General features: G+C 49.6%; 1 long non-coding RNA gene across 5 annotated transcripts in view; it reads left to right on the forward strand.

Annotated features, from left to right (window-relative positions):
* Nucleotides 1-9,734, forward strand: part of LOC142819127 (uncharacterized) — a 98,178-nt gene continuing 88,444 nt past the window's right edge. For 2 of the 5 annotated variants that reach the window (XR_012896909.1, XR_012896907.1), the window contains exons 1-3: nt 1-3,821; nt 6,268-6,448; nt 7,097-7,199. This is a non-coding gene — a long non-coding RNA (uncharacterized LOC142819127). Of the gene's footprint in view, nt 3,822-6,267; nt 6,449-7,096; nt 7,437-9,734 lie in introns of those variants that run through there. The other 3 variants (XR_012896908.1, XR_012896906.1, XR_012896905.1) reach the window with 2 other exon arrangements.

The following is a 9,734-nucleotide window of genomic DNA, read 5'->3' on the forward strand; positions in this document are numbered from 1 at the left end:
GATAGTCCACGCTTTGCCTCATTTGCATATTTCTCACGCAAGAAGTCGCGAGTGTAGACATAGCCCAAGACTGCCTCTCCAGTCTTCTGGGCCTGACGCCTCATGCGTCCCAAAAGCTGGCACTGAATTAAAATACCACAGGAATGACTGGCACAAGGCCTGCTCTCGACACTCACACTCCTCAGCTGACTATTTTCTAGTTGCCGTTGTGGGCTGTGCGCTGAAGGGTATCAGTCCCGACATCTGATACTTCAGCTGGAAGCCGCCGGGCAGATCTGAGCATGCCCCTGGACTCAGGTAAAGCATCCAGTGCAAGACTGCGGCCAAGTCCGTGCGGAGACAGACACCCTTTGGATCTTTTTAATGGTATCCGAAGCAAACTGGCACGGGTAGAAGCCTCCTTTTATTAGCGGCAAAAAACTGCACCCTCCAGTGTCTTCGTACCAAGGTGCTGAAAGTTCTTTGCACACATGGTTTAAGCCAGGGGTGGGGAACCTAACACCCAGGGTTTGGATGCAGCCCCTGGCTTGCCTGGATCCGGCCCCCAAAGCTCAGCCCCTCACCCAGCATAGGGGAGACCATGCTGGCACTCCAGCCTGCTTGCCGCCCCACCGTGGGGCTGGAACACACAAAATCTACTAGCCGGTCCCCCCCAGGCTCTGGTGTGTGGGAGGCGAATGTCGGGGAGTCTCTACCTCCTTCTCAGTCAGCGGCCACGTCGGAGAGGGTTTGGGGTTTTTGGTTTTGTTTTGTTTTTGCTTCTCATTTGTGTGTGGCTCCCGATTGCTTTTTCAGTGGGTCAGCGGCCCCCGATTCCTGGATTAAGCCTTGCAACATTTCAAGGGGCTAGGGGAGAACGGGCCGTATTTTAGGGCGGGTGTGTGTCTGTGTGACTTATCCAGGATCACATTGCAAGGCTGCGGGAAAGGCAAAGAGCACCCCTCCCCCCGCCCACATCTCCTGACCCTCCTAAAGAGCTCACGGTGGGCTAGTATAAAAGGGCTGTGTGGGTGCCCTCATCCTGTCTGAGTTTGCTGCCAGAGAGATTTCCCGTTATTGACCCAATTATGAGATGCCACTCCAGACTCCGGCAAACAGATCGTTTCGGTTCAATACAAATACAAGCTGGACCACTTTATGAATGTATTGGATGCAGAGTTCATGAATAAGGTGCGCATAGGTTGTTCCGGGTTCAGGGCAGTTAATTTCAACCAAGTCTTTAAAGGCAGGCCACAGGAAGTAGAAAGAGCTGGATGTTGTAGGAGTATGAAGAGTCCAAGAGGATTGTGGGCTGGGGGCCAGGAGACGGCTGGGAGCAGGGGAATTTGCAAAACGGGTAGAGGAAATTGGTTTTATATATAATAAAAATCTTATCGTATTGTCCAAGGACCTTGTGACCGTATGCCGAAATGCAGCGAAACCCTATTGCTAATACTTCCGCATGGGGGCTCTCACACCTTTTCATGCTGTGGGCCATATTTTAATTGAGAGATTGTCTCAGGAACACCCAATCCTCCCCATTCCTGTCTGCAGAGACCATCGGAACGGGGCCCTCATATCACATACAGTCCCTGAGACAAGTGCTTGTGTGTGGAATAAGAACTAACAATAGCTGGCCATCTAAAAAAAACTTCATCTGTGTTTTCTAGATAGCATTGCTACTTAGTACATTTTGTTTCTCTTTGTTTAATTATATAGACCGATGTATTATTGTCTGTTTCTTAGGGGAGCTGAAGTGTGTCCTTTCTAAACATTCAGCTGTTTTGTTTAACTTGGTTTGCTTGCAAATCCCTCACGTTCCACTGTATTTTAAGTCACTTTTTGCATCTGTGTAAGCACTGCTTTTGGTGTATTACACTGTATCTATTGTAAGTGGCACGAGGAGCCGTACTAAGCGTATATCTGACTGAACAGAAAAAAGAATTTCCTTTAAAAAGCATGCCAGCATCTGCACATTTCTCAAGACACATTCGTGTCCTCCCGGTATCAACCCTCTGACTCGTTTTCCTTGGTGTTTGTTTTTAAAAGTTACCAGATTTCCTAGGAAAATTGTAAATGAGGGCAGGTGACTTGTGCAGTCCCATAAGGTGAAAAAAATTCATGGCACCTCTAAAAATATGCACCACATTAGACGGCTTGACATAAAATACGGGCGGTTCTCAACTCAGTAATTCAATATGTGCAGCAGGGTCTTGTCTGTTGGATTCAACAAGCATTGGATTGAATTGTAGCCCTGTGTAAGTTTCTTTCTTTCTATTGGGTGAAGGGGAGGATTTCTGAAAAGGGAAGTAAAGATAGGCTTGGGATACTGTTAAATGGGAAAAGTTGGAGAGTTCATTTTCACAGAGGAGTCCAAAATGCTGGGTTTCTAATGGAGATGGTTGGCAGTTTCACGGGGATATGGTGAAACTATCACGTTGACAAAAACTTCTTTGGAAGAGAAAGAAAGAGAGGGAAGCTTTCATCACATTAGCCTGGTTAGATGGGACTGAATCAAAGTCACCAAATGAAATTGAAAAAAGGGAAGTATTTCTTCAAACACCATATGGTTAACCTCTGGAATTCCTTGCCAGAAGATGCTGTGAAGGCCAACACTATAAGGGTATGTCTACACTAGCCGCCTAGTTCGAACTAGGGAGGCTAATGAAGGCATTCAAAGTTGCAAATCAAGCCCGGGAATTAAATATCCAACGCTTGATTTGCATCTTTCCGGCCGGTCTCCATTTTTGAAATTTACAAGTCTGGACTAACTGCCCGCATCTACATGTGGCAGGGACCCGATAGTTCAAAATAAAGCCCTAGTTCGAACTACCTGTTAAACCTCATTCCAGGAAGACAGCTGCCCTGGGTCCTGGTAACACAAAAAGGCCAAGGACTCCCAGCCGCGACTTCTGTTAGTGCAGCAGCACCAGCAACTGGAGCCCAGGCCTTTAAATCACTACCAGAGTGCCGTGTTACATGCCCTGGGAAGCTCTGTGGGCTGGCTGGGGGAGGTGCAGTGTTCTTTGGGCAACACTGAAGGCTGCCTACCCTACCCCACCCCTTCCATCCGAGGCCCCTCCCTTTCCTCCAGAGGCCCCGCCCCCTTCCACGACATGGAGGCCTGGCCTCTGTTTGTCAGAAGCTGGGAATGGGTGACAGGGAAGGGATCACTTGATGATTACCTGTTCGGTTCATTCTGTCTGGGGCACCTGGCATTGGCTGGGGTCAGAAGACAGGATACTGCGGTAGATGGACCTTTGGTCTGACCCAGTGGGGCCGTTCCTACATTCTCAGTCCCAGATATTAACACCCCCAAACAAACCTGAGCAACTGTCCTATGTGACACCCCTTGAATTACCAATGGGTGTTCACTGGAGAAACACTGGGTGAGCAAAAAGCCGAAGGAAGGCAGCGAGAGCTGCAAGAGATGGAAGACAATTGCCCAGCTGTGGAAGAGCCGTTGTACTTCGATTTCATATGAGAAATCAGTCACCGTCCTTCTCTCACAGCTCCCGCAGAAAGCCTCCAGGCGTGTGGATGGGCAGAGCATTGTAGCAGGTGAGCTCGCGATGGGCATATTGCATATCTACTTGCCAGCGCCATCGGACATGGGGCATCTTCCACTTACAACAAAAATCCCTACCCGAGTCCAAAGCGGCTCATCACCCTGAACTTGATTGTGACCTCACAGCCGTGCACAGTGGGAAGTAGTCACACTAGCAGGTCGTTATTGTTCAGCGGGGTGTTGGCAAGAGCGGGGTGTTGGCTGAGGTGGGTTGAAGTGTTGCCAAACCGCTGTAAGAAACAGTCCTGCCCTGCCACCGAGGGAGCTGGTCAAAGTGGGTTCTCCAATGGGAGATCGTGTGTTGCAAATCTCCCGGCATTTCAGTGACTTGCTTTTACTTTTGTTTCACCCACTGGCGCCTCCTGGTCAATAGCAGCAGGCGGTTGATGTGTTCTGGGGCCCTTTGGGAGAACCTCTGGGCGTATTGCACGTGCAGCTGGGCTCCGTTTCCCTTTTCTCATTTCCTTCAGCGTTACAGGGTTCTGCTGGGACTTCCTTGTCATGTGGCCTTTTTGAATAATGGGAAAGGAGGCGGAGGGGGTAGAGGGCATAAAAATCAGATCCCTTTGCAATGCGAGTACCGTGCAGCTGAGCTCCGTTTGTCATTGCAACGGCCTCTCTTTTAAAAATAGCCTGACATCTCAAATTGCAGCGGCTGACACCCTCCTCCCACCCCCATTATTGGCTCCGCTCCCCATTTTACAGCTCTCCCTTGGTATAAATCTGAGCTGGTTTCCTAATTCGGGGTTCGACATGCCAGTTTAGTACCAGCATCTGGATCAGGGAACCTCCCGCTTCCGCCATCCTCTGGATCAGTCCCTGCAGAGCGCTAGGTCGAATTCAAGGACTCAGTGTTAAGCTAGATCCTCCCGGGATCTGTCTCTAAGAACCTTTGAGAGCGCCTCCCGCTTGGCAGTGACGTCCCCTCTCTCAAGCCACGCTCCCCAGGAACTATAAAACTTGTAAGACCAGCAGGTGGGGCTTTCTCAGCCACAATACCAAGACCTGGGAACTGGGCAGATCAGAATGACCAGCAGGGGCAGATGAGAGTTTTGCAGGGCCCAGGGCAGCACAATTTCAAGTATGTGCCATGGCCACAGCCAACAGATAGTAGCGTGTACGCGGGGCCTATTGAAGCACGGGGCCCGGGGCAGCCGCCCCGCTCGCCCTACCCTATATCTGCCATTGATGACCATCAATCCCACAGCCTGCAGAACTTGGTATGAAACTCAGCGTGGTTTAGCATTCCCACCACTGCAACTAAAGTCAGCAAAGAGAGCAGGACCAAGAGGCGACAGCTAGAATCAAGAGCCATAGTAGGAAAAGAGGGGAGAAGATGGATGGAAGGAGAGGGTATACGTAAGTTTTCCGTGTGTGTGTGCCATGTGCATGTAAGTGCTGACTGCCTTGAGAAATGAGGCGATAAATTAGGTCACCGAGATCTTTTTGAGTTTGGGAGCTGCTCAGATACTTCGGTGGGAAACATTATTCCAAGAACCTCGCTCGCTAGTAGCTAAGCAGTCTTTATTCTTCAGGGCTGCTTGTATGGCACCTTTTCTGCACACTGAATTCACATCACATGCCACTTAAAAATAAAAGATTCAGCTCTCCAAACCTTTGCCTAAAACCTTGTCCTTGCCTAAAAATGTATAAACATGCTCGTGCGTCAATCTGTTCCACTTCCACTTTGCCCTTGCTTTGTAATTTCAGAGCACTAGCCACATTTTAGTGAACTAGGACCTGGATTAATAAGGATGTTAGAAGTACCCGGGGAGAGTAGTATCAGCGGAGTAGCCATGTTAGTCTGAATCTGCATAAGCAACGAGGAGTCCTGTGGCACTTTATAGATTTATTGGAGCATAAGCTTTCGTGGGCAAAGACCCACTTCGTTAGCTACACGTAGTGGAAATTCCAGAGGCAGGTATAAATATACAGGCCCATGAAAAGAAGGGAGTAGCAATCAAGAGGAAGGCCAGAGATAACAAGGTCAGTTCAGCAGGGAGGGTGAGGCCCTCTTCTAGCAGCTGATGTGAAGGTGTGAACACCAAGAGAGGAGAAACTGCTTTTGTAGTGGGCTAGCCATTCACAGTCTTTGTTCAATCCTAGATTCAATCCAGGGAGAGTGTGCACAACACTCTGGGGAAACATTTCATAGTGTAACAAAAGGAGGGTTTTTTTGGTGAGGTAGGCCTAAAGGCGAGGCCATTCAGTGAGTCTGTAGCTTAGCCAGGACCAAAACTCGATATTTTCTTGTGTTAAGATCAATTCACTTGCTCCTAAGTCACCATTTTTGAACATCCTATAGGTGGGTGCACATTATTTTGCTCCTGCTCTGTTTGCATCGTGCTTGTCCATGCTGTTAATAAGTGAATTCTTTAGTTCAGGGATTCCCTCTTCTCTCTCTCTCTCTCTCTCGATGATGATGATTGCCTTCCAGTACTAACACTCTGCACATTTTCATGCTGCATAAATAATACGCTCTCTGGGGCATCTGGCATTGGTCACTGTCGGCAGACAGGCTCCTGGGCTAGATGGACCTTTGGTCTGACCCAGTACGGCTGTTCTTATGTAATAATATCCGTGGGTGAATTCCTGCCACTAGCTCAGCTGAGAGAATGAAAACTCAGATTGGTCAACGTCCCTTTTCCTTCCATCCTGCCAACTGTAGACTTTGTTTTCTCTGCATAGAGGCTAATTGCTTTTATTAACTTTTCTTGCAGCACATGCCTACATCCCTGGCAGGGAGGTTTGGAGATAAAAGAAGAGACTTGTACTAAGAGCTGCTGTTTCCCATGGCGAATACCAACAACTGAATTAATGGAGAAGTCCCTCGGCAATGATTATTAAGAGCTGAGAAAAGAAAAATGAAGCCATACACACGCTTCAGTCTCAGCATTGCAGGTAATATGTGTAAATAATAAATTATGAATAAGTCCCTTAAGAGGGAGTGGATAGAAAATAAAGCTTCGAGAGGTTTAGAAAAGGGATCTAGCTTTGCTTTTTTAATTTACTGGGTGACGGGTCTAATTCTTCACCATCTTGTATTAAAAACATAAGAATGGTCCTACCGGGTCAGACCAAAGATCCATCTAGCCCAGTAGCCAATGCCAGATGCCCCAGAGGGAGGGAACTGAGCAGGGAGTCATCGAGTGAACCGTCCCCAGTTGCTTATTCCCAGCTTCTGACAAACAGAGGTTAGCGACACCGTCCTTGCCCATCCTGGCTAATAGCCACTGCATTTTGGCATTTACACCTGTGCAAAGTGGGCACAAAAGAGGCTAACCCATTTTGTGTTTGCTTTGGATCCAATCTGAACCCCATAGGCTCTACTGACCTCATTAAGCTTTGGATCAGGCTCTTGGTTAATTATCACACAATCACCAGGGCCTGTCATTAAGGGAACTGCTCCCCCCCCCCCCCACCCCAAGGGTTCTGCTCTTTCTTCAGCACACATGGCTTCCTATGTTGGGCTGGTGGAAATGTACAATGACATGACCATTGGGCAAGTTGTGTCTGACTTAGTAATCTAAAGACACTTTTTCACCCAAGAACAGTTACAAGATGGTGGTGAATAAACGTGTGAGCTTGGAAGAGGACAGCCAACAGGCCTTTTCAGGAGACCGAGGGGCGTTTCACCTCTCCTGCAAGACAGGTGTGAGTCTTTGCTACAGGCACTCGACGTTACCCAGCGGAACTCAGAATGGAAGACGAGATTCTAAGGTTCCAGCACCATGCAACCAAACGGCAGGTGTCCAAACACTCATTTGTTCTCTGCTGGGTGTTGTGAAGAGGCAGGTTAAAGGGCTTGATGGAAGGGGAGAAAGGCAGCTCTGAAAAACAGAAACAGCCCTGGCTAATCAGGGGCAGCTGAGACAGGGCGGCTATAAATTGATGAAGGGCCTGGCGAGCTGACTTCAGGCTGCCACCAGACCTCTTTAAAAACCTTCCTTGTGGGGGGAGGGAGGAAGAGGAATTTGGAGGAGGAGGAGGAGGGAAGAGACAGAGAAGCTGAAAAGCAGAACGTCAACTCTGTCAGAATAGACGCGGAAAGTGAGGGGTTCTCACAGGGAGTTTTTGGGCTCCCTTCCCCCAGCAGCCTGAGAAGCCCGCCAGTGACAGAGGAGGACTGGTTATTCAGCCCAGGCTGACCAGGGTGTCTGCCCCAATACCTGTTTAGCCAAGGGGCAGAACCCCAAAATGCTGGAAAGGGCAAGTGAGACTGCAGGGCTGTGGACAGAGCAGGGGTCTGGGACCCAGGAGTGGGTCTGACCCTGCTGCAGTGTCTACAATGGAAATTACCTCACTCGCCCTAAATCTTTTGCCCAGACTGATCCATTTCTCTGCCGGGGTTTAGACACCTGAGTTTGGACTGTACCATGTTTTTCTTATGAGTTATCTAAAGTGATTCCTTTCCCTCTTGTCTGGCATGTGCCCTCTTTCTAAAAAACTGCTCTTGCTTTCTCCGGGGTGGTGTTCAGAAGGGAGACAAGGAGCGGCGTGAAATGTTGATGTCATTTGGTAGGATCACCGTTATTCAGTGGCAGCTGTCAGTGTCCCTCAAAACAAGGATTATCCTTCATTTTAGCGCCAAAATGCACCTCATGCTGCTCAGTCCCAACACTCTATAACAATTACACTACGTAACACTTAGCACTTTCCTGAATCAAAGTCCTAGACAAATATTAACGCAGCCTCACAAAAATCGGTGCAATTACTGCCCCATTACGGAGGTGGGGAAACAGATATAATGGTAACAGCCTCTTTCCTATCCCTGAGGGACTCCAACTTCACTCTGGTGGAATTCAGCTGACCCATGCTCTGAGGCCCGGAAGTGCTTAGCTTATTGCTAGGTTAGGTTAACTCCCTAGGGTAGGTGCTTCACTCCCACCAAAATCAATGGGGGCTTGGTGTCTAAATGGAGCTTTCATCTCCATGGCTCGATGGGAATTTCCTGGCACCGAGAAGGTGCGTGCTCAGACCAGTAGGCCTTATCAGAAATGCTGAGGCAAGCACCTGGAATAAGAGGCCCTGGATGAAATGTTCTGCACAGGGAATTTTGGTCAAAACAATCAGCTGTTGTGGAATAATGAAAACATAGCGTGACAAAATGGTTTTGACATGTTTCCTTTCAAAAACGTGTACCAAATCGTAATAATTAAAAAAATTCTCCTAGCCTCAAAGCAGTCAGAAATTCCTCATTCCTGGATGTTTTTTAATTAGTGGACCCCAACCTTTTGGGGCTGCCGGGCACCCGGGGGTGGGGCCACTCACGTGCTCGGCACCCGGGGGCGGGGCCACACACCCGCCAGGGGGCAGGGCCGCACATGCTCCGCGTGCTCAGTTCCGCCACCACCCATGTGCCGCACTCCCAGGGGCGGCACCACTCCTGTGCCGCACGCCCAGGAGCCAGCGCCACGCCTGTGCTGCGTGCCAAGGGGCCAGCACTGCCCATACGCCGTGTGCCTGGGGTCGGCATCGCCCATGTACAGCGTGCCCGGGGGCGGGGCCGCCCATGTGCTGCGCGCCTGGGACTGGCGCCGGCCCTGTGCTATGTACCCAGGGCCAGCACCACGCACCACATTGGGGACCACTGTTTTAAATGTTCCCTGCTCTCTTCCCAGGCCATTTTCAAGGGGCTTACACCATTAAAGGAGTGAAAGTAACATTTCTAATGCTCTTTCTCTCTTTAGCTTTTTAAAAAACATTTCTTTCATACTTGCCCAGTGGAAAAAAGTAGAAGGTGAGAGAGACTTTCCCTCCTCCTTCCACTTTTTCTCACTTTTGAACTTACAACCCTTTTTTTCAGGGCCGGTTTTAGGAAGTGCAGGGCCCAATTCGAACCGTTTCGACGGGGCCCCGGCAGCTGGCATTTTTGCGGTGACCAAAAAAACCACATACAAATTTTGATTGAGCAAAAAAAAAACCCCCAAAAACCAGCACACACAGAAACAACTCACAGCCCCTTTATATCTCCAGCTACAGGGCAGAGTCCTGCCTTCCAGCCAACCCCCCCTCCTGCAGTGCACAGAAGCCGCCGCGCTCCTCCTCTGAGGCCGACGCCCCCTCCTGCAGTGTGCCCGGCCCTCCAGCATGATTCCAAGTTTAGGGTGCGGGGCCCTCTGGCTTTAGGCACAGGGCCTGATTCGGGGGAATCGGGCGAATCGGCCTAAAGCCGACCCTGCTTTTT

This window comes from Pelodiscus sinensis, chromosome 20 (genome assembly GCF_049634645.1).
Source record: "Pelodiscus sinensis isolate JC-2024 chromosome 20, ASM4963464v1, whole genome shotgun sequence".
Lineage (NCBI taxonomy): Eukaryota > Metazoa > Chordata > Testudines > Trionychidae > Pelodiscus > Pelodiscus sinensis.